Genomic DNA, 25,553 nt, shown 5'->3' on the forward strand with positions numbered 1-25,553 from the left:
TCTGTAGATGGCTTTATTACTTAAAGGGGTTATCCTAAAATTGGCTTTTATCATGAATCTATAGGATAGGCGATGAAAGTCTGACCCGTGAGGGTCTCACTGATGAAACCTCCACAATCCTGAAAATGGGAGTCCCGTGTCCCTCTCTTCTCCTCACTACAGAGCGTGTTCTATCTTTGGGCATTCCGTCAGAACGCTTCGCCCATTGTTTTTAATGGGACCTTGAAAGACATCTTGCGCGAAGTGTGATGCAATGTTTTCTATTGAAATCAATGGGAAACACTTGCAATCCTTTAATGCGCGTGAGGATCACAAATTCACAGAAGCGATGCGCTTTGCATCACTGTGAAATATTGCACTTGGGCAAGTGTGATATCGGGCCAGGTTTCCCAGCCCAATATAACACTTGCCCATGTGAATGTAGCCTGATGTGAAGAATGAATGGAGTGGCGGTTGCACATGTCGAACCAAACCGGGCAGCTGCAATATTGGCAGTGCTACCTTCTTCCAAGCCTATACACACTGACAGGGATCAGCTGATTGAAGGAGATCCTGAATGGTGGACCCCCATCAATCAACTATGAATGACCTATTTTGAGGATAGGCCATCAATAGGTGAAGCTCTAGAGAGCCCCTTTAATAGGTGAAAGCTTTATTCAGCACACCATGCATTTGTGGAAACTTTACTAAGTCCGGGCTTGGTAAATTTCCCCCATAGATTTACATTAGACCCACAGACCTAATACGGAGCTAAAATACGCTCATGTGGAAGCAGCCTTAAGGAAGTATTCCCATGTTAGACTTTCATGGCATACTTACAGGATATGTAATGAAAGTCTAATAGGTTGTGGGTTCCACCTCTGGGAACCTACACCTATCTCAATTACTGGCCCCTATTGCCCCTGGCCTGGTTAAATGCGATGGCCCGTGGTGGTCGAGATTTACAGAAATGGCAGAGTTGGCTTTTCACAACGCTGTTTCCGTAACTCCCATAAAAGTCAACGGGAGGTAAGAAAACAGCATCGCACAGCGACCTTCACTGCTTCCACAACTTATAGAAGTTGTGCAGCCCGCTGTGCTACATTGTTTCCATACAGTAAGTTCCTCTTGTTTCTGCCACAGAGACAGTATATGCCAGCCATGCTCAACTGTTTCCATTCTCCCGGCCACCTCATAGACAGCGGTTTTACCATCGCGGCCATATTTGGCTGGGATGGAAACACCCTTTTAATGATATATCAGATGACAGTTCAACATGCAAGACCCTTCAAGGTTTGATCAAGCATATCCTAACGAAGGGCAATATAGATACTCAATTGCATCTCCAACACGCTTCTGACTCTACGGCCGGTTACTCCTTTCGGGATGATTACCATTCAGTCATGTCATCGAGAAAACCATAGGATACATCTGATGGGTGACTGAAAGCCAATCATGTAACCATAACAATTTCATGGTGGTTAAATCCAAACGTTTCTACCCTAATCGCTTTGCTTTCTGAAAAAAAAGTCTTTTATGGCCATTTAGACCCTATAGAGGATGAATCACATCCCATTATAAATTGACGGAGGTGACATGGTGATGCATGCTTACAATATGTCTTTCTATGCAGGTAAACTGTTTTATTGACTAAGTCCCTGGGTTAAACATTACACGAGCATCCTTACGAGTCAACCGCAGTGGGTTTGAGATCAATTCCGCAGCATTCGTCAATAGGACCATAAATAATAATAGGGTTTGCTTCCGAGAAGAAAGATTATACACTCCTTGTGCTTATATATACCTGATAAATTGAGTGGAAAAGCTAATACTCATGCCAGAAACGCAGCAGAGGGCAGTGTATTGGGACTAACGCGGCCGAACAATAAGCCTCGAATACAAACAATCGGCTGGAAGGAGCGGCTCTGCTATAATAATAAAGGGTGGTAAATTGTACACGGGAAAAGCATAAATCACGGCGGCTCGAGTCTAATAGTCCGATACTAGAGAGCTTATTATTTCTAGAGGAAAAAAAAGGAAGGTCACTTAGAAGACCCCATGGTGCCATCTATGGAAACATCTTGCGAAAGAAGAAACATCCTCAGCTTCATGCAAGGAAATCATTAGATCATCGTCTCTGTAGAAAATAATGGAGGTCAAACCAAAAGATGACCGAAATAGTCTACATATCAAAACGAACATCATTACAGACGGCGGAAAAACTTCCATTTTAAAAGAAATGATAGGAAAAGCTATTATGAACACAAGCTGGATAGAATTATTGTTATTTGAAGGTTTCAAGGGAGAACACATGCTAAGCCCCCGCTCCTGTAATAATTTACTTCTTCTCAAGAGCTTGATGACTAAACAAAGAAAAGCCAAGATTAAAATCAAATCAACACCAAATGGAAGGAGACAGTATGAAGATAAAATAACAATTATTTAGAACAATAGATGTCCCTACTGCCATGTGCAGGAAGCAGGAATCTCAACACAGCTGCCTAGGAAGGTCTAAGGATACCGAAACACCTTCCTTCGGCTGTTTTTCCCAACTTCCGAATGTTTGACTTGGCTGACCGTCCATGTCTTTAGGGAGGTAAGCTGCAGGAAGACAGCTCTGATGGTGGCTTATCTCCTAGGGAACAAAATATTAGGCATTTAAGATTCGGCGTCCACCATCTTTCCTTCCCCCAAAACATCCGAGAATTGTCCGACCTTGCTATTATCTGTAGGTTCAGATGACAAAACACTAAGGTGCATGGGGGCTTATACTTGATGCCCTTGAGCACTTATGCAAAATATGCAATGGGGCATCAAAAGTATCACAATCCATTTGTAGTAGCAGAGATAGCAGGTGTTACCCCTCCCATATAGCTATGGCTCTGGGTATCTTATAACACTAGTAGCAGGGACATCTGCAGAGGAGAGGGGGACTGTGGTAAAAAAACAATCTCAGCTCCCTCTTTACAACACCTCAGAGCCCATCCTATAACAGGACATAACTATGTCTTTAGTGAATAGAAGTCTGGCTCCCCCTTGTTTACTAAGCTTGCAGTGCATGTGAAAAGGGACAACCCTTGAATATTAGCCCCGCCCATGAGGAAAGCAGATGGAGTCAGTATAGGCTGAACTCGATTTATATTTGTAGAATGCCACAGATCACTAGCGAACTTTTGAAAAGTCGGGTTTGACCGATTCACCGGATAGCTGTTCTTTTTTAGCTTCTCGAAATGTTCAAAATCTCTGCTTGCTCTTAGTGAATAATACAAGTGTGAGTCAAAAATTACCCGCACTCTGGCTGTAGAATGTATTTCAATCAATTTTCAGAAAATAGAAATACTTTATTTTTTGACATAATTTGCCTAGTTTTCGATAATCCACTTTGTCCAGCTGTCAACAAGCTTTCATATTGCTTCATTAAAAAAGCTTTTAGGTTGAGCTGTGCACCACGAATGCACCACTTTCTTCACCTCTTCATCATACGTGAATCTTCATCCTCTTAGGGCTTCTTTCAGGGGACCAAACAGGTGAAAGTCCGATGGGGCAAGATGACGACTATAGGGAGATGCTTTAAAGGGGTTGTCCCGCGGCAGCAAGTGGGTCTATACACTTCTGTATGGCCATAATAATGCACTTTGTAATATACATTGTGCATTAATTATGAGCCATACAGAAGTTATAAAAAGTTTTATACTTACCTGCTCCGTTGCTGGCGTCCTCGTCTCCATGGTGCCGACTAATTTTCGCCCTCCGATGGCCAAATTAGCCGCGCTTGCGCAGTCCGGGTCTTCTGCTTTCTTCTATGGAGCCGCTCGTGCCAGAGAGCGGCTCCGTGTAGCTCCGCCCCGTCACGTGCCGATTCCAGCCAATCAGGAGGCTGGAATCGGCAGTGGACCGCACAGAAGAGCTGCGGTCCACGAAGGTAGAAGATCCCGGCGGCCATCTTCAGCGGTAAGTATTGAAGTCACCGGACCGCCGAGATTCAGGTAAGCGCTGTGCGGGTGGTTTTTTTAACCCCTGCATCGGGGTTGTCTCGCGCCGAACGGGGGGGGGGGGTTTAAAAAAAAAAAAACCCGTTTCGGCGCGGGACATCTCCTTTAACCACAAATTAACTGGTGTAACATGGTCAAACCCAGTGACTGGTAAGACAGTAACCTACAACAGAAAGCGTTGATAAGACAGTGGGGCCAACAGAAGTTTTAATATAACTCGAGTGCGGATAACTTTTGACTCCCCCTTGTATAATTCTTGTTTATGTCCGTAGAAAAACCTTAGCCTTCTAACAGATGAGGGTTTGTGACAACTGTATCCCCTCTAGACAATGCTCTGTGAGCTGAGCTGCCTGGACTCCAGACTGATACATTGTAGCACGGAGCATTGCCTAGACTAGATACAACTGTATCCACTTCTCATCTGAGAGTGGGACTAGCCTTGTACTGTATATGTTTGCTGCCTCTAAAAGTAACCAAGAGTGTTCTCATTCACTGACAGCAAACGCATATCTTGCACATGGTAAAGAATGGAAATATAAAGTATATTGGAAAGTTATAGAACTTTTCATGTACTCAGAGATTAAACTTTATTAAATGAAAACTGTTCACCCGCTTTAACCGGACCTCTAAAGTTGAGAATACTCAAAGGATTCTGGGATTTCTTTCTGTGTATTATATGACTTGGATCTCTCCCACAGCCACGTCTTGGTTCACATCTTCTTCCAGATGAATGAATCTGTTTACTTTACACTCCAGAAGTGTCGCAGAGCTCACAGACAGCACTAATTATAAATGCAATTAACAAGTGGCGAAAAAAAAAATAAATGCGACTTTGCTTTTGTCGTCTTACATCCTGGGCACGGATGAATTCCAGTAACTCGTAATTACTCCAAAAGCTCCGAATGATCTGCATTCTGCGCCTGGCACACCAACGCCAGCGCTCACAATCTAGTGGGTTACTTTATCCTGGGAAATTGGAAGTGGCGGAAACTTTTTTCTTTCTTTAATTAAACAGTACAATGCGAGCAGAGAAGCTTCCCAGAAGTCTCTATTGTCTTGTCATAAGCAAATGTAGACATACGAATCCCTAAAGTCGGTTCTCAAAGAAGCATCTCCAGCTACTGACCGCGGGCATTGGAGAGCCACACATTGGAAACCACAACTATACGGTAAAATACCTTAAAGGGTTGTGCTAAATTATAGAGTTATGCCCTATCCACTGGATAGGGCATAACATTATGATCATAGGGGTTGGTACCTGAATGAACTCAGTGATCTCCAGCACTGTCAATGATGGAACAGCAGCGTACCTATGCAAAATCTGCTCCATTCATTCATGACCAGACCCTCATTCTCAGGATTGATGGGGGTCTCAGCCATTAGACCCCCCACTGGTCATAATGTTATCCCTATCCAGTGGACAGGAGATGACTTTATAACTTGGCAGAAACCGTATAAAGGAGTTTTCTAAGTTTGTAACCATTTCTAAAGAAGTGGCTCTATTGCACCATAATACTCTAATGAGAGTGCCTGGTACCTTCTTCGACAATTAGGGTACGTTCACACATAGCGGATTGGGTATGGATTTTACATAGTGGAAGTTCCACACTAAAATCTGTACCATTTGATGGAGATTTTAATGTGAATTTGCCGCAGCAGACTTCACCCCTTAAACTTATAGGCTGAAGTCTGATGAGGATCATGGTGCAGATCCACACCAAAATCCGCCATGGCTAAGCCAACATATACTTATACCAGCTCCTGACTTCACCTGCTGCTCATTGGTTACCCCCACTGTGATCACTTCTGGAGCAAATATGGGCAGGTGTAATTCTGCATGATGTTACTGTGCATGCTTGTCCCTGACAGATGCATCCGCCCTGCTTCTCGCCCAACTAATCGGGCCAGATACTAGAAGAGTCAGACAGGACTGGAAGCTCCCCGCCTAACGAATATGACATCAACAGAAGCTGAGAAACTTTGTGGGATCCCTGTCACATGATGGATCCTTGGAGAATGTGAACAGAGACCATTGAGCTACAGAAACCGCATTACAAAAAGTTTTATATGGGCATTATGCATTAAATACAATTGAGTGGATTTACTCCCTGATTAACCCTTTAAAGGGATTTTAACACCAAAGATAATTACTACTTGTTCACATAATAGGGGATAAATGCCTGAATGTTATAGGTCCAACTGCTGAAACCCCCAGTGATCCTGAGAGCAGAGCCTCCATATGCCCCATCTGAATACAGCGGTGGTGCGCATGCTCAATCAGTGCGCCATACAATTCTATGGGACAGGAGGATACCGATATGCTCTGCAACTTCCCTCCATCCCACAGAAGAGTGGTGGTCCCATGTGTGCACTGCCACTCTTTTCACATGGGCATCTGGAGGCGCCATTTTCCAATCACTGGGGGTTCCAGTGGTCAGATTCCCAGGTAAAAATGATCTCTTATGATCTTAATGTGGAATTGAGAATGTCTTACAATCTGCCTGCAATTACGTACCAAAATCCACAGTTAGATCTGCGGATTTTAGTGTGGATATCCGTAGCTGCGGATTTGGATACGTTCTGCGGCGTAATTGTGTCCAGTGCGAAAGATCCCCAATAACAGCTAACTCTAGTCCATATGTCCTCAATATCCTGAATGGCAAATTTGTCTTTATATGTAGAGATACAAGCCAGCGATACGTGAGCGTGTACCCAGGCAGAGTGCCATTCAGGACTTTAGGAAAGTTAAGTAATACCAGCTGTTAGAACTGCAACGGTGTCCCTACTGGTTGCCCAAATAAATAATATTCTAATGCTATACTGGAAGACAAAAATTAAAGATTGAAGTTTTGCAGGCTGTATTTAAAGTGATTGTAAGAGATGCAAAAAAAATGGATGCTTTCATTTACAAACAGCGCCACCTTTGTCCATAGCCTGTGTTTGGTATTGCAGTTCAACCACTTTTAAGGTATGTTAAAAGATACAGCTGACTGAAAAAAATTAATGGCCACCAGACATACTGTCCCTTTAATGAGGCCAACACAGGCAGCTGTCTCAGGCAGCAAGTCTCAAGGGGGGAAAATGAAGGAAACAGCCAGACAACCCTGCAAGCAGAGAATGAACACAAGGTCTGCTTCTGTAGGTCCTCATGTGTGTCTACTGTCTTCAGACCACCCCGTGTCCTTCAAGTGCATTGTATAGATATAGCAGAGCAGAGCGTGTCAGTGTAGCAAATCTGCCCCTGTTATTACTCCGGAGATCATGTTAGCTGCTGTTTTACACAAGACTGCAGGTAATCCTACGGTGTCATCACCGCACACAAATAGCACAACCCTAAATACTTACATAAGAAATTCAGCTCTTCTACATCTGTAAAGATTATATGGATACACTAGCTGATAAACCCAGCTTTTCCCGAGTTAATTTGCTACAGGTGTTTACCTGTTGGTTGCATGGAAAATGTTATGAAGTCACAGTTACGTTAGAGGAACCGAGGAATAAAATATGTATACACATAGAGGAGCGTTAGATTCTCCTCAGGCTGCATGCACAGATGTCCCTCGGCAGAAAGTGCCACCTCTCCCACTATCCTCACTTAGGATCTAAAGAATGCTCGTGCCAAATTTCATGCTTGTACGACAATGGGAAGTTGCATTACATAGGGGTGCCAACACTTTCGCACTTAGCATTAAATAATCAAGTTATGACCACTTTACTTTTACTATTTAGGACCGAAAGTATGGTCGTGCCAAATTTTATGTTTGTACGACATCGGGAAGTTAGAGAATTAGATTAGGTACATTATATAGGGGTGCCAGTAATTTTGCAATTAGCACTAAATTTTTGAGTTGCGACCCCTTTACTTTTCCTATTTAGGATGCAAAGAATGCTCTTGTCAAATTTCCCGCTTGTACAACACTGGGAAGTTACATTACATAGGGATGTCAATACTATCTATCGATCTCATATCTATCTATCTATCTATCTATCTATCTCATATCTATCTAGCTCATATCTATCTATCTATCTATCTATCTCATATCTATCTAGCTCATATCTATCTATCTATCTATCTCATGTCCATCTATCTATCTATCTTCTATCTATCTATCTATCTATCTATCTATCTATCTATCTATCTATCTATCCCATATCTATCTCATATCTATCTATCTCATATCTATCTATCTCCTATCTATCTACCTATCTATCTCCTATCTATCTATCTATCTATCTATCTATCTATCTATCCCATATCTATCTATCTCATATCTATCTATCTATCTATCTATCTATCTATCTATCTATCTATCTATCTATCTATCTATCTATCGCATATCTATCTATCTATCTCATATCTATCCATCTATCTATCTATCTTCTATCTATTTATTTATCTATCTATCTATCTCATCTATCTATCTATCTCCTATCTATCTCATATCTATCTATCTATCTCCTATCTATCTATCTATCTATCTATCTATCTATCTATCTATCTCCTATCCATCTCATATCTATCTATCCCATATCTATCTATCTCATATCTATCTATCTCTCTATCTATCTATCTATCTCATATCGATCTCCTATCTATCCATCTATCTATCTATCCCATATCTATCTATCTATCATCTACCTATCTATCTATCTCATATCGATCTCCTATCTATCCATCTATCTATCTATCTATCTATCTATCTCCTATCTATCTATCACATATTTATCTATCTATCTCATATCTGTCTATCTATCACATATCTATCTATCTATCTATCTATCACATATCTATCTATCTCATATCTATCTATCTATCTATCTCCTATCTATCTATCTATCACATATCTATCTATCTATCTCATATCTATCTATCTATCTATCTATCTATCCATCTATCTCATATCTATCTCCTATCTATCCATCTATCTATCCATCTCATATCTATCTATCTCATATCTATCTATCTATCTCATATCTGTCTATCTATCTATCTATCTATCACATATCTATCTATCTATCTATCTATCTATCTATCTATCACATATTTATCTATCTATCTATCTCATATCTGTCTATCTATCTATCTATCACATATCTATCTATCTCTCTATCTATCACATATCTATCTATCTATCTATCTATCTATCTATCTATCTATCACATATCTATCTCATATCTATCTATCTCATATCTATCTATCTATCTCATATATATCTATCTATCTCATATCTGTCTATCTATCTATCTCTTATCTATCTATCACATATCTATCTATCTATCTATCTATCTATCTATCTATCTATCTATCCATCTTCTACCATTTGTATCAGAGTACTACATAGTAAGCGTGTCTTCTCGCTAACGCATTAGATGTACAAGTTCTTTCCGATTGTTTGAAGGGCAGAACTCTAATTTGAATGGGTTAATTCACATGAACAATTTTTCTTTCCGTCCGAGATTCAAAATCGCATCTTTTTTCTGACGATTATTGTTCAAGAAACGTCCACTTATTTCTATGGGAGCAGGAAAAATCGCAACACCCTCATATGCCGTGCAATTTGCATGCGAGTGTGCTGCATGTTTTCCCCATTTTAGCTATTAGAAGCACATGCGATTTTTTTTCTTGTACAATGATGCATTTTTAATGCCGAAACGCATCATAATTGCAGAAAATGCGCAGCAAAATAGAGTGCAATGTAGGCCAAGGTTCCTCGGATCCACATTGCACTCACCGGTGTGAGGACTCAGACTTCTATCAGTCGCTGTTACTGTCAGCACACGGCTTCCCAGCTGCAACGCATTGAAATCAGAGATTATTCTGGTTGCCGTTCCCCGTATGTGACGGCGAAATAAGCCACACCGAAATAAAAGCAATACGCAAATTAAATTAAGGGGATTGCTATTAATTTACAGTATTCCTAAGTCAAGTGAATCAGAACTATTGCCAAACATTGTACACAGAAGCTGGGATTCAGAAACGTATAATTAGCAGTGTGGCATAAACATGACCGATACTAACAGCGGAGTTTGACTACTTCTGCAGCTCATCTACCATCTGAAATTACAGAAATGTCTAGGCTAAAAGAAACCATATAAAACAACATGGTAGAGTAACGCTGCCAGCAATCCGGAGACTGCAGGAGCCCGGAGACTGGAGGACCGCGCATCAGACATGGGACAAAGCTCAGGTGTGTCAAAGGTTAATGTAACGCGCATAAAACATGTCAGAGGGGAAAAAGGTGGAAAAGAATAAATAAATTATAGCATATGCTGTATAGATATAATTGGACATGTTTACTAAGGCCGACACTTCATACCTGCATCCACTGATGTAACTATAGGGGGTGCAGTTGCACCCAGGCCCTGGAGCCTTAGGGGGCCCATAAGGGCTCTGCTCTCCATATAAGGAGCCCAGTACTATGAATAAAGCATTATAGTTGGGGGCCCTGTTACAGGTTTTGTATTGGGACCCAGAAGCTTCAAGGAATGCCTCTGCGTTAAGGGGTTAAAAGAAGTTGGGGGACGCCAAGATAAACTTTTTGCACCCGGGCCCATGACCCTTTAGCTACGCCCCTGCCTGCATCAATGCAACAAATCTATTAAGAGGCACAATCCCCCTAATACACTAGTGGCGTCTGATGGCACCTCTATGCACCAGACTGCAACTTACATAAGTCACTTGCTGGCGTAGGTTTCAGCTATAATTAAAGCTAATTTGTGGCACAATTTATAGTAAATGTTAATGGGCTGCACTCAGCCACGCCCCCTAACACTAGACCACTCCCACTTTTTTTTTTTTTTTTTTTTTTTTTTTTTTTAAGTGATGGGGCCAATGCACTGTAAATGTCACATTTTAGGAACTTTTGGCTCCAGATTTCTGGCACTATTAATATGATAAATATGCAATAGCAATTGTGGAGCCTATCATTTTTGGATCAGGAACAAACATTTTTATATTTTTGATTCGCCTCAGGATACAAAGTATTGGTTGACTCAGTGGCGGAGGAATTGATTGCTGCAATATCGGTACAATAAGGAACATATGCATCTTTTGGTCCTTTCAGTTGTTGGACAATTATGCAGTTATAATAAGCTCTCCTCTTATTATACCCCGCTGTCATTGAACTGATTTTTTGGATGTTATGGACAGGAATATGGGATTTTAGAATTTACTAGACATTGGTAGGAAAAGGAGACAGAAAGAATGGAAATGGAGTAGAGAATAGAAAGAGAAGTAACTAAACAGAAAAGAAGAATAGAGAAATTGGGATGGAATGAAGGAAGATATGAAAGAAGCAGAGATAGATAGATAGATAGATAGATAGATAGATAGATAGATAGATAGATAGATAGATAGATAGATAGATAGATATGAGATAGATAGATAGATAGATAGATAGATAGATAGATAGATAGATAGATAGATAGATAGGAGATAGATAGATAGATAGGAGATAGATAGATAGATAGACAGATAGATAAATATGAGATGGATAGATAGATAGATATGAGATAGATAGATAGATATGATATGATATGATATAGATAGATATGAGATAGATAGATAGATATGTGATAGATAGATAGATATGAGATAGATAGATAGATAGATAGATAGATAGATAGATAGATAGATAGATAGATATGAGATAGATAGATAGATAGATAGATAGATAGATAGATAGATAGATAGATAGATTGATTAGGTAGATAGATAGATAGATAGATAGATAGATAGATAGATAGATAGATAGATAGATAGGAGATAGATAGATAGATAGATAGATATGGGATGGATAGATAGATAGATTGATAGATAGATAGATAGACAGATATGGGATGGATGGATAGATAGATAGATAGATAGGAGATAGACAGACAGATAGATATGGGATGGATAGATAGGAGATAGATAGATAGATAGATAGATAGATAGATAGATAGATAGATAGATAGATAGATAGGAGACAGATAGATATGAGATAGATAGATAGATAGATATGTGATAGATAGATAGATATGAGATAGATAGATAGATAGATAGATAGATAGATAGATAGATAGATAGGAGATAGATAGATAGATATGGGATGGATGGATAGATAGATAGGAGATAGGCAGACAGATAGATATGGGATGGATAGATAGATATGAGATAGATAGATAGATAGATCTTCCATGATCAAATCTACCCTTGCATTTGCCTCATCCAAAAAGTTGAATAAGCAACCTATCTGTCCTATTCCTGCTCTATATGATCCGTAAAACCACTTACACTTACATGCAAGAATTGAAAAGGAAAGCACATTACACCCTCACCGCCCCCTTGCTTTTGAGGAATGGTATTTCATAAATCAGGTTTCTTGGTATCTGCGGTATATCTTATTCTCCTGCATTAGGAGATTCTCTTCCTGCACTGGAGTCACTGGCTAATCCTGGTCATTAGTCGGCTTCCATCCTCTATAGGCAGGGTTGCCATTCTTTTTTTGGTAACATGATGATAATTGCAGTCACCCTAATCTGTACAAGAGCCAAAGAGCCTCCAGCTTCAAAGGCAGTCACAATGTACTTCCCAAGAATTTATAGATGGGTGGCAACTCTTCTCTATAGGTCTGTAGTTGCATATAATATATATATATATACTACAAATGCATAGGCAAGACTTGCCTCCCATCTATAAATTCTCAAAAAAGAGAATATTGAGTATATATAAATATATACATGAGTGTATATATTTCTCTTTGAGAGTTTATAGATGGCTGGCAACTCTGGACTATGGCTTTGTAGCTGTAGTTGTATATACTGTATATATATATATATATATATATATATATATATATATATATATATATACAAAACTACAAACTTATAGACAAGAGTTGCCACCCGTCTATAAATTCTTGGTAAACACATAGAAATAGGAAACAGCATCCGTGAAAAAAAAAACAATGTTTCTGTGATTGTCTTTGAAGCTGGAGGCTCTTTGGCTCTTGTACAGATTAGGGTAACTGCAATTATCATCATGTTACAAAACAAAAAAAAATGGCAACCCTGCCTATAGAGGATGGAAGCCGACTAATGACCAGGATTAGCCAGTGACTCCAGTGCAGGAAGAGAATCTCCTAATGCAGGAGAATAAGATATACCGCAGATACCAAGAAACCTGATTTATGAAATACCATTCCTCAAAAGCAAGGGGGCGGTGAGGGTGTAATGTGCTTTCCTTGGAACTACTTGATTCTTGTGGTTGGGGGAAAACCACAGCAAGATGAGTACTGGTTGTATTATTTCAGATTAACCTCATTTCAACTTGACAAGTTGTACTTTAGCTTTACACCAGCTGGAAGGCTACAGATCAGAGATCATTGACTTGGAGTTTACATCCCTCCCCTATATACTTGTTACTGGAGACAGTTATACCATCGTGCAGCACTTCCATGCCTTTCTATTCAAGTCCGCTATTGGGATTTCAATATAGAACACCATTACTGAGATATAGCGCTGGATCCGTCTTTTTGACTACAGCCTGTATAGATGGATCTAGAAGATACAGTAGGCTTTAATGCAAACATTGAACATTCCAGATATAGCTAAGATGTGCGTAGATAAAATCTCTGCTGGACATATATGACAAGAAGACAAAGTTCATTGGAATAGATAGTTATGCTTGAAGGAAAGAAGAAGAGGACCATCCGCCAGAAGGTAGATGGAGACAATGACAGCAATCATGAACATGACATTAAAGGGGTTGTCCGGTTACTGGATACCTCTCCACAGATTCCGGGATCCAGCGCTGCCATCCCGAGGTCTGTTGTGACATATGATGTAACAGGAAATCACTTGATCGCTGCAGCCTGATCATCCGTCACAGGAATCACCGGGACTGCAGCGAGCTGCAGCGCTAAATTCAGGCATCCAGTAGGGGTCACTATATTTCTGTTTGTTATTTTACCCCAGGGGGTCCTATTGTCCTATTGAAAAGGGGTTGTCCAGTAACCAGGCAACCCCTTTAAGGAGCTTAAAGACTCAAAGAGACTCCATTCTGGAGACACATTGGTCATATAGTCATCAGGAGCAGAAATCAACTTGATGGCATGTAATAGCAGAATAGGATTCTATGATTGCAAGCGATAAGTCTAGAGTTAACTTTCCGGGAAAACCAGTCAGGTTGTGGTAACATAAAGATATAATCAAAGTTGATCACAAAAATGATCAATCTTGTGTGATACTTAACTTGCACTATATAAGATGACAATGAATTCTAATGAGCATCTATGATTGAAAGAAGCCCAAAGCTATAAAAATGTCTAGAAGAAGGAGTAGTTTGGACAAAAAAGACATGGCGCAAAGAAAATGTACAGTACTGTGGAAATTCTGTAGGTAGGAGAACAACCCCAAACACACAGCCAGTGTCATTAAGAACTATCTTCAGCATAAAAAGAAACAAGAAGTCCTGGAAGTGATGATATGGCCCTGTAGAGCCCTGATCTCAACATCCTCCGGCTTGTCTGGGATTACATGAAGAGATAGAAGGATTGGAGCAAGCCTACATCCATAGAAAATCGGTGGTCAGTTCACCAAGATGTTTGGAACAACCACCCTGCTAAGTTCCTTCATTCACTTGGCATTTTGCACACTACTGTAGACCTCTTAGAACTTTGCTCTTGGTGCAAATCATTGAGTATGGAGTGAATGACAAAATAACAGACAAGAAGAATTCAGTTTCACTTGAAGGACAAATGACCAAACAGAAGCTTTTTGGACAAACTATGAGAAGACCCAGCAGGTTCGAAAAGACGGTTAAGAAAAAAAGTGAAAAAGAAACAACAAGGATAAAGACAATGATGGAAATCAAGAACAAGAAGACTGAAGACCCTAAAAGATGATGCAAGATATGAAGAACCTCTGGTCAACAGGAGCCAAACCCAACTTGAAGGCATCTCATAATGTTTAGTCCACTGTGGTCTTTAAAAGTAAAACGCATAAAGAAATATAATACAACCAAGACTAAGAATCACAATGAAGTCCTACAGATTAGGAGCTAGACAGATCATAGAAAAGCCTGCAGATCACAACATAGAACCAAGATGTAACCTTGGTTTCTTGATTGATTCTTCTTACAACAGAATCCACTGTAAAAACATACATTACTGGAGAAGATGGTACGAAAGTGATTAGATTATAAAACACTACCGTCAGCCTCTTCTGAGCCAGACCTGGCTGATAACAGGGAGCAGCAGAATAAATAATATCGCAAACAAATGAATATCGAAGCTTGGACGTTATCTGATCTACTTACTAGAGGACCACAATAATGAATAAATGACTATATAAACTCCAGATGGGGAGGGGGGGGGGGGGCATTTTATTGAACATATGGCTGCTTACAGATCAAACTTCAACGTGCAAACATTGTCAGAGCTCACGTAGGGTTAATACCAGATTTTCTAGGTCACTATATCCATTATGGCTAATACTATTAACACCGGGTGGGCATTAACCCCAGAAGGGTAAGTAGTAGATTGGCACAGTAAAAAGTGCGACCATGTTGTAAATAGAAGGGTGCGAGAGAGCAGTAATGACCAAGCTGGGTTAATATGATCATGACACAGTGCCCACAACATGTTAATGACAGGAAGCAGATTAAAGTCTGGGAAGTCAAGGATAAGAACGCAAAGCATAAAGTCCCTATGTAGGGTTAAAAGCAGGAGAGCAACATATGCAGTGCCATAGTAGAATGAACACAGGATGGAAAGGTAAAGAGTACCAAGGTTTGGGCTGATGGATAGATGGCAGGGAGTGCTCAAAAAGAGTTAATACTAGAATGGCAAGATGAACAGTCGAAAGGGTAATGTTACTGCCACAAAGGCAAGATAAACAGTAGCCGGGTCTTTGGTGTAGTCAAAAAGACCGGTCTAGTGCTATATCTCAATACTGGTGTCCTATATTGAAATAACAATATACTTGAATAGGAAGGTATGGATGTGCTATATGTCGGTATGGCGTATAGGACTCTGGGGGCCCCGGAACATGGATTTCAATTTTGGCCCCTGTAAAACCCAACTGCAACGTTGAAGAGAAGCGTGTGAGAAGCAGAAATCCACTTTCCGCGTCCCTCTAAATCCTGTGGGACCGCTGCTATGACTGAAGTAAGGAAAGTGAACTCAAAGTGTCCTCCTTCTGCTACGAATGGGGCCAGTCATCCAGGAAGCCATCCACAATCATCTGCAGGAGATTCATATACTGATCCGCATTGAGAATCCCTGGAACACCGGTCTTGCAACGGCTCCATGCATGTATCATAGCAGAGGGAGGCCACTTTGAGCACACTTGCCTTACTTCAGTCATAGCAGCGGTCCCTCTGGACTTAGAGAGATAAGGAAAACAGATTTCTGCTTCTTACACGCTACTCTTCAACTTTGCTATTTGGTTTTACTCTCTATCTCTTATAGGGGCCACCACACAAAATAGAAAACAATGTTCTGAGGTCCCCAGGCACCATACCATTGTGTGGCGCATCCATGCCTTCCTATTCAAGTACGCTATTGTTATTTCAATGTAGGACATCAGTATTGAGATACAGTGCTGGATTGGTCTTTATAACTACACCCTGTATAGTGCCCATCAAGAGCTCTTACTAGGCTGGCAAGATAAATAGTAGCAAGATTTGGATTGATGCATAGATGGCAGATTATAAAGTGCCCAAGGATGGCAAAATAAATAAAAGCAAAGCTTATGTTAATGTACCAAAGGCAGGTTGGGGTAATACAAATATGGCAGAGTACTTAGTGCCCAATAGTAATTTATACAAGTATGGTGAAATAAATAGTAGCAAAGTTTGGGTTAATACTAGGATAGCATATTATTTAGTGCCAAAGAAGAGTTAGTACTGGAGTGGCAAGACCAGTACTACTCCCATGGAGAGAGTAATGTGTACAGTGCCATAGCAGAATGAAGGAAGGGTTAATAGTATCAGCTGAGGGATAAATGGCAAGATATAAAGTGCTCAAAAAGAGTTAATACTAGGATGGCAAGATACATAGTTGCAACGTTTACAATAAAGCTACAAATGCAAAATAAACAGTAGCAAGAATGACACTAATGCTACAAAGGAAAAATAAATAGTAACAAGGTTAAAATGGTAGAGTATAAAGTGATCACCAATAGATCCAACCAGGATGGCAAGGTAAATGGTACCCAGGTTTCGGATGATGCATTGATGACAGGGTATAATGTGCCCAAGATGAGTTATTACTAGGATAGCAAAATAAATACAAGCAAGGCTTATGATAATACAACAAAGGCAAAATAAATAGTAGCAAAGGTTGGGTTAATACTAGGATGCCAAGTTATTTAGTGCCCAAGAAGAGTTAGTACTGGAGTGGCAAGGGGGTTAGTACTATGGCTAAAAGCTCTGCACGTGCCCCAGAAAAACAAGTAATTGACAACAAGATGTGAACCTTGCAACCAGATTGCCACAGCATGCAGTATACCTGTGGGATTAATGCCACAATAGCATGGTATGGTATAATATATCTAATAAGCATTAATATTACGAAGGCAAGAATGCCCAAGAAGTACACACTTATGCCAGGACAGCAGGATTCTGCAGGGTTAATATCACCATGTCATGATAAGTAGCAACCAGGTTAATGATATATTATATTGCACTGCATAAACTATCAACAGAAGCAGCAGGACAACAACTACCATCATTGTCACTAAGATAACAGTCTTCCAGATCATCATGGTGGGGGGTCCTTGTAAAGTTCAACCATAAAGCTACATGAAGACCCAGATATCCCATTCCTCTCCCCAGTGCCAGTCACCTGCAGGGCACAAAACACAACTGTTGTAGCCAAGCAGCTCTGTGTGACTTGATCCACAGCTTCGTTTCCAGCAGGAGGGCACAAAGAACTCTTCCAGGATAACACATAATAACAAAGCTGCTGTGCAATAAACTGTGCCAGGCCACACCGCCGATGCCCCCTCCCTGTAAGCCTATGTGTGTGTGCAGCGCTCCCCAGGGGCACACAGAGCAGTGTACGGTCACCAGGACTCTAAATGACACATTCCATATGGGCACAGACAAGCCAGCACATCTGGGCACAATGCGGGGTTCTTATGAATGAGGGGGCAGGTTTCAAATACCAAGAAGACGGATAAAAACACAAGATCACATTGCAATAAGCCTGCCAAGCCCTCTGTATGTCTGAGATATTAGTGTCAGGTTCCTTTAATAGTTAACCCACTTCAGTGCCAGGGTGGTCAGCAAATAGGGTGGATGACATTTATACATGGACTGTGGATGGCATCATGTGGCACATAAAGTGGGCACAAACAAGTCTTTTACAGTAGAGGTAAATGTAAATATATGTATGTGCCCCTTAATAATGCTGTATGACCACCTTATGTGGGCACACAGACAACTATTCTACTAGGTTTAATACCAGGTTATTAAAAGTCTGGTGCCCAGATACACACAGTTGTTGGCATTGCACACTACTAAACCAGATTTGGTGGATGCCAATTGTCAACTTCTGCTTAGATGTATTAATAAAATGTTTATAGTGGGGGTGATAACAGGACTGCAAACAGAGGCATTATGATGGCATGATGATGAACAGTGCCCAAGTACAGTTAATATTGAGGATGAAAAACTGTGTAGTAACCAAATCATTTAACACTGGCAAGGTGGCAAGATACACCTGAGTGGTGATGTCTGTGTTGCCCATAAAAAGTTGATACTGTACTATGGTGACACTAGAACTATTAGGTAAAAAGGGTGGCAAATTATGTATGTTATTAGGTTGGCACAGGAGTAGTGGGTAAAAGTGGCAAGTTATGTATATGGTAAGTTGGGTTAATACTAGGATGCCACATTGTGTAGTTTATAAGTAAGACAACTACTAGGTTGGGTCTGTATGAGGATGTGTGGTTCCCAAGAAGTGTAAAGAGTAGTATTGAAAGGTGCTTAGTGCCCAGGATGGATAAATGGGTAGTGCCCAAGCAAGGTTGCTGAGGTGCCGAATTGGGTTATGCCCTAGTTATCCTGATAGTATGATGCCAAACACTACAATGACAACCTGGATAACCAGGTGGGTATAGTACCAGGCAGGGCAAGGTGCATTATGCCCAAATAGGATTAGTAGGAGAATGCCAAGGTATGCAGTGAACAAATGTGACAGAGGCTGTGACTGTATGGCAACTGCTAGATAAACCAAGTTGGCTGAGTATGAGGACATGTGTTGCCCAAGAAGTATAAATAGTATTGAAAGGCATTTAATGTCCAGGTAGGGTAGTGCCAAAGCAGTTAACATTAGCATGACAATGGTGCCAAATTGGATAATAATCAGATAGCAATGTCCTAGTTAGCCTGTCACTATGATGCCATAGTATAATGCCCAAGTAGGGTACATACTAGAATGACAACCTGAATAACCAGATGGGTATAGAATCAGGTGGCCATATTACCAGGTGGGTACATTACTAGGTGGGTATAGAAGCAGGTGGGTACAGTACCAGATGGGTATAGAAGTAGGTGGGTATAGAAGCATATGGGTATTGAAGTAGGTGGGTACATTGCCAGGTGGTTACAGTATCAAGTGGGTATAGAAGCAGATGGGTAAAGTAGCAGGAGGGTATAGATGCAGGTGGGTACAGTAGCATGTGCGTATAGTACCACATGGGTATAGAAGTAGGTGGGTACATTACCAGGTGGGTATAGTACCAAGTGGGTGCAGTAGCAGGTGGGTGAAGAAATAGGTAGTTACATTACCAGGTGGACATAGAATCAGGTGGCTACAGTAGCAGGTGGGTATAGAAGCAGGTAGGTACAGTAGCAGGTGGATATAGAAGCAGGTGGGTACAGTACAAGGTGCATCATGCCCAAATAGGTTTAGTAGGAGGATGCCAAGGTGTGCACTGCTGAGGCTAGATGGTAAGGGGTGCAGATGAGGTGTCTGGCACCATGGCTGACACTGCCTCCCGGGTACCTTTCTCCCTCTAGGTGCATCTTCTTCCTCCCTCATCTGAGAAGGCAGGAAGTTTTTTCTTCCTTTCTCCTTCTAACCTTACCTCCCTCCTTCTCGGCTGGCAGGGCGCAGGCGCACACATCATTATTAACATGCACTTAATAATACCCAGGAGGATGCAGCTGCACTTCTCCAACATTCCCCCCGGAGATGTGCCAGGGGGCGCTGGGCACGGGCGCTGGCGTTCAGCACCACACTGGCTGGACAGCCCTTACCTGCACGGTGCGGCGGCTCCCGTCCTTGTCTGCTCGTACAATGTCCACTACTGGGTGCTGGGAGGAGGGGGCTCCTAGTGGATGCCCAGCCAGTGCCAACACGGGTGATGCCAGGCGGAGTGTCCGTGCCCGGGGCTGGCGGGGGATGGCAGTGCAGGCAGGGTACAGAGCTGCAGCTGCTGCAGGATCCGGACCATGCTCCCTTCTGGCTCCGCTTCTCCCCGGCTCTGTCTACTTGCTGGATGGGGGCGGGGTCAGCGGCGTCACGGCCGGGAGGGGGAGGGGCGGGCGAGGCGCTCACTACATGCCAACCCCGGCCGGCTCCTGCTCGGGGCTCGGAGGCTGGCACCGGGCATGACGGGGAGAGCTGCGGGCACTCAGAACGGACTACACCGCCGGCAGAGAGGGAGCGCCGCCCGCTACGTCCTCCGATAATCCGATTATTTCCTCCTGTGTATAAATGCTGCGTGCGGGGAATCTCACCGATCTGTCATCTATACCTTATCTGTCCCATCGCCCTCTCTCTATATCTATCATCTATATATCTCAGTCATCTATACCTGTCTATCCCATCTCCCTCTCTCTCCATACACACACACACATATATATATATATATGTCCTATCTAATATCTATCTCCTATCTATATCATCTATCTCAGTTATCAATCATCTAGCTATCCCATCTCTCTCTCTCTCTCTCTCTCTCTCTCTCTCTCTCTCTCTCTCTCTCTCTATATATATATATATATATATATCCTCTCTATTATCTATCTATCCCATATCTCTCTGTCTATCTATCTATCTCATATCTATCTATCCATCTCCTATCTATCTATCTATCTATCTCATATCTATCTATCTCTCTCATATCTATCTATCTATCTATCTATCTATCTATCTATCTATCTATCTATCTATCTATATATCTATCTCATATTTGTCTTTTTATCTATCAATCTACTTCATATTGATCTATTATGTATCATATATAAATATATATACATGTATATATGTCTCCTATCTATCTATCTATCTATCTATCTATCTATCTATCTATCTATCTCATATCTATCTATCTATCTATCTATCTATCTATCTATCTATCTATCTATCTATCTCATAGTTATCTATCTATCTATCTATCTATATAATATATATCTATAGTTTATCTATTTATCTATCATCCATTGTCTATCATCTATCTATCATCTATTTATCTATCTTTATATCCATCATATATCTATCTATCATTATCTTGTATTTATCTATTATCGATCATATATATATTTACATGTATATATGTCTCATCTATCTATCTATCTATCTATCTATCTATCTATCTATCTATCTATCTATAAATCTTATAGTTATCTAATATCTATCCGTCATCTATTTATATATCTATCATCTATCTATTTCAGTTATCTATCTCATATCTATCTATCTCATATCTATCTATCTATCTATCTATCTATCTATCTATCTATCTATCTATCTATCTATCTATCTATCTCATATTTATATATCTTCTATCTATCTATCTCATATCTATCTATCTCATATTTATCTATTAACTATCATGAATATATATATATATATATATATATATATATATATATATATATCATTACTATCTACCAAATATCTATGTCATATCTATGTCGCATATCTATCTATTAATCTCATATCTTATATCCATTATCTATTATTTAGATTTATTATCTATCTATATGTCTATCTAATATCTATCTCATATCTATCTTTATATCTATGTCTCATATCTATCTATCTATCTATCTATCTATCTATCTATCTATCCATCCATCTCATATCTATCTATCCATCTCATAGCTATCTATCTCATATCTATCTTTATATCTATCATATATCTATATGTCTCATATCTATCATCTATCTATCTATCTATCTATCTATCTATCTATCTATCTATCTATCTATCTATCTCATATATATCTCTCTCATATCTATCTATCTATCTATCTATCTATCTATCTATCTATCTATCTATCTAATATCTATCTCATATCTATCGCATATCTATCATATATCTATCCCATATATCTATCCCATCTATCTATCTATCTATCTATCTATCTATCTATCTATCTATCTATCTATCTATCTATCTATCTATCTATCTCATATCTATCGCATATCTATCTTTATATCTATCATATATCTATATGTCTCATATCTATCATCTATCTATCTATCTATAATAGATATATATATATTTTTTTAGTTTTTTTTCAGTTTTGCACAATATAACCGATTCAGCGCTAATGCCCACCAATGGATTATCGCCGCAGAATACACCATCAGATACCACCCGCAAATTCCAATGTCCATCCATAAACATGCTGTGGCAAACGATTCTCCCATGTCCACGAGTGGAAATTAACTGTCATTTTCTTACTCACAGGGGAAAATCGCATGTTCTATTCAATGCGGAAAATTGCGCGGACTGCTTCCATTGAAGCCGTCCATCACCGCCCAGCGCATCATGCGCTGCACTGCGCATGCGCACCAGCTTGCTGGACGAGACACTCACGGCAGATCCGGAGAGGCGAGCATGAGAATACTTCGCAGGCACAATCCGACCCGGCCGTGAGCATGAGCCCTTATTCGGGAAAGTATCATTTTTTTTACATCGCTGCATTCACAGTCCCATAACTTTTTATTTTGCCATGGACGGAGCTCTGTGAGGGCTTGATTCTTGCATGACGAGCTGTATGTATATATATGTATGTATATATATATATATATATATATATATATATATATATATATATATATGGCGCAGAGTGTTAAGGCAGCAGAAATGCAGCCCTAAGCTCTCGCTCACAACCTGAAGGTTGTGATTTCAATCCATGTCTGGTTCAGGTTGCCACCAAAAGCATTCATTTATTTTGTCTCCTTTCTTCCTTACTTGCATCCTCCTTCCATTTATTCCCCATTGTTTCTGTTCCCCCACTCACATCATTCTTTCATTCTTTCTTTCTTCTTCCTTTTTTCCTTCCTTCACATCATTCTCCCTCCCTCCTTCTTTCTTTCCTCCCCTCCTTTTTCCTTCCTTCCTTCCCTCCCTCACTCATTCCTCTTCTTTTCCTATTTCTTTACCCTTCTTTCTTCCCCTTTTTTCCCCTATTTTTATTATTCTTTTCTTTTTCTCTCCCTCATACTTTCCATTCTGTTCTTTTCTTCAGAAATGCAGTCCTAAGCTCTGGCTCATGACCTGAAGGTTGGGATTTCAATCCATGTCTGGTTCAGGTTGCCAGTATTAGCATTCTTTTGTTTTGTCTCCTTTCTTTCTTACTTGCATCCTTCTTTCATTTATTCCCCATTGTTTTTTTTTTCCCCATCTCACTTCTTTCTTTCTTTCTTTCTTTCTTTCTTTCTTTCTTTCTTTCTTTCTTTCTTTCTTTCTTTCTTTCTTTCTTTCTTTCCTTGCTTTACATCGTCCTCCTTCCCTCCTTCTTTCTCCCTCCCCTCATTTTTCCTTCATTTCCTCCCTCACTCATTCCTCTTCTTTTTCTATTTTTTGGTCCTTCCTTCTTTCCCTTTTCTTTCCAATTTTTATTATTCTTTTGTTTTTCTCTTCCTCATACTTCCTATTCTGTTCCTTTCTTCAGAAATGCAGTCCTAAGCTTTCGCTCACGACCTGAAGGTTGTGATTTTAATCAATGTCTGGTTCAGGTTGCCATCATAGGCATTCTTTTATTTTGTCTCTATTCTTTCTTACCTGCATCCTCCTTCCATTTATTCCCCAGTGTTTTTGGTCCCCCACTGATTTCTTTCTATTTCTTTCTTTCTTTCCTTCACATCGTCCTCCCTCCCTCTTTCTTTCCTTCCTCCCCTCCTTTTTCCTCCCTTCCTTCCCTCCATCACTCATTCCTCTTCTTTTCCTATTTTTTGCCCTTCTTTCTTACTCTTTTCTTTCCTATTTCTATTATTATTTTCTATTTCTCTCCCTCATACTTTCCATTCTGTTCTTTTCTTCAGAAATGCAGCCCTAAGCTCTCGCTCACGACCTGAAGGTTGTGATTTCAATCCATGTCTGGTTCAGGTTGCCAGCATAAGCATTCTTTTATTTTGTCTCCTTTCTTTCTTACTTGTATTCTACTTCCATTTATTCCCCATTGTTTCTGTTCCCCCACTCATGTTTCTTTCTTTCTTTCTTTCTTTCTTTCTTTCTTTCTTTCTTTCTTTCTTTCTTTCTTTCTTTCTTTCTTTCTTTCTTTCTTGCTGAGGATTTGGGGATGTGAACCTCTTATAATGCATGTCATATCTGCTATTTTAACTCTTTAGTCCTCTAAGTTCCTGATATGTTCTTTCTTCTATTTCATGTGTTTCTTTCTTCACATTTTGAACATGATAGCAAAGTAATTACAATGAGTTATTAGCAATTGGAAGATGACCTGTAGGTGGAACAGGTCATCGCAGATATAATTTGGGTTCCAAACCAGGTCGTGATCCTCCAATCTCATTTGTCTCCATCGTTCTAAATCAAATAGTGTGGTTAAATAGTGCGGTTTTACTTCAAAGGAAATATGTTCTTATTCTGTGTCGTCTTGATCAGTTTCTTGCATTCATGACATGCAGGTTCTCTCCTCCTCTAGACTTCACAAACGTTACAGGGGGCGCTCCAGACTGCAGCATGCAACTGCTTTAAAGGGGGGTGCTCAGTGCTACAAATACAAATGTGTCCACCCTTAACTTTTCTTGAATCTTGTTGTTATGTTATACATTGTGTCATGATGCCAGTTCAGTATAATCTCATATGATCCAGTAAAAGGAGCCTGTGGTTAACGGATGGCTGATGAATAGCGTCTGTATGTTGGATCAAGAAACAATTTAAAGAAGGACATGTGTATAGCGGCAATTATTTTTTAGACTGGACATGTAAGAGGTATATAGTAAGCTAATAACACACAAATACTTGTCTATTTATTGAGCATACAGAGTAACCAGCCACAATGCAGGAAGAAAAAGTAAATGAACCCTTTGGGATAACTAGGATTCCTGCTGTGATTACTAATAAAATATGGTCTGATTGTTGTATAAGTCACATTTGTAGACCAACACAATCTAATAACACAAAATTGTACTGCTCATGTTTTTTGAGATATTGAATAACTACCCACAGTCCAGGAAGAAAAAGTAAGCTAACTTCTATGTATTGGCCACTCCAAGTGCTAATTGGGAAAATATGATTCTGTTAAGGAGTTGAGACTGGAAGTGTGGAATTCACAGGTAATAAAGGCACACAATGCCTGGTTACTGACAAATCTGCCTTTAAATAAAGGCACAC

The 25,553-nt window shown here is 40.2% G+C and overlaps 1 protein-coding gene across 1 annotated transcript in view; it reads right to left on the reverse strand.

Moving 5' to 3' along the window:
- KLHL29 (kelch like family member 29) overlaps positions 1–20,416 on the reverse strand; it is an 853,771-nt gene extending 833,355 nt beyond the window's left edge. Inside the window, exon 1 of the mRNA XM_066589171.1 lies at positions 20,221–20,416. The gene's annotated coding sequence lies outside the window, so the exon portion shown is untranslated. The remainder of the gene's footprint in view (positions 1–20,220) is intronic.
- Positions 20,417–25,553: the final 5,137 nt, after the last annotated feature.

This window comes from Eleutherodactylus coqui, chromosome 1 (genome assembly GCF_035609145.1).
Source record: "Eleutherodactylus coqui strain aEleCoq1 chromosome 1, aEleCoq1.hap1, whole genome shotgun sequence".
Lineage (NCBI taxonomy): Eukaryota > Metazoa > Chordata > Amphibia > Anura > Eleutherodactylidae > Eleutherodactylus > Eleutherodactylus coqui.